Below are 1,138 nucleotides of genomic sequence, written 5' to 3' on the forward strand. Positions count from 1 at the left end.
CCCGCCCCCGCCTTGCCGGCCAGACTCACCGGTGTATTTACAAGTCAAGCAGTAGAAATGGGTAGGCCAGACGCGGGGCTCCGCCGGTGCGCTGTAGTGCGCCTGGTGTCGGTCGGTAGGTGGCGGTGCGTTCGACAGAGACCGTTTCCGCCGTCCCGACGGCCTTGGCTGAGCTGGTCGAGAACCTCTCAGCAGGAAAACCCTTTTTTCGAATCGTTCTGGCAGGCTCTAGACAGACCCCAACCTTTTTTGCCTTCCGTTTTTTTGACACAAGCCAAAACAGACAATCGCAATTCTCGTCGCTGTGGCCCGATAATAGCCTCACCAAAGAGCTATTCCGCGATGGAACTCGTTTTTACTTTTTTTTGCAACAATTCGCATTTTTAGCAGTGGTCTTCCCCGCACGGGCGAGAAGCGTGGACCCCATAATCTGGGCCGGAAGGCTCTACGAGCTCGTCCGCGACGTCCTGGTCAGCGGCTGCAGGAGGGCCCGGCCTCAGCCCGGCGGGGTCCAGGGGTCCAGCAGCAGCACGGCGGAAGCTGACCGTCACCGCATCGGAAGCTCTCCATCCTATCAGCTCGGGGGCTGGAAGAAGAGTTGAGTCTTCCCCGCCCCCGACAGGACCACACCTGCGCCCCTTTGCATCTGGGGCTGGGGTCCTGGGGCCTAAGGGTAGCAGCTGCTGGAAACCCCCGCCGACGCTGGAGGTGGTCAGTCTGTCATCCAGGCGGGTGGGATTGCCTTCTAGGGATCATCCAGAAAGTGCATGCGTCATTCGCATTGACGAACCAGCCAAGTTCAGCCCGGTTCAGCCAATGCGAGCTCTCATAGCGCCTGTTAGATAGGCAACATCTTGCGTGCAGTGCACGCGTGTACTGCGGGGTTGCCTACCCCGAGTCTCGCAGGCGCCGAGCTCCCCTTATTCGCCGAAAGAATAGAAAAACAGACGTCACTTCTGGACGATTCCTTATCGTGTCTGGCCCTCGCGCCTCGCCGGGCGAGTAGGCAACTTGTCCACACCCGTGCCTGCGGTACAGTGGACCTACGGAAGTGTGGACGCCGCGGGGTTTTCACACAGCCGTATTACCTTGTAGAGCCAGGTGCTCCGATAATGTGTGTAGTATTTTTTCTTCCCCC

Source organism: Frankliniella occidentalis, unplaced genomic scaffold, assembly GCF_000697945.3.
Source record: "Frankliniella occidentalis isolate FOCC.00 unplaced genomic scaffold, Focc_3.1 Scaffold225, whole genome shotgun sequence".
Lineage (NCBI taxonomy): Eukaryota > Metazoa > Arthropoda > Insecta > Thysanoptera > Thripidae > Frankliniella > Frankliniella occidentalis.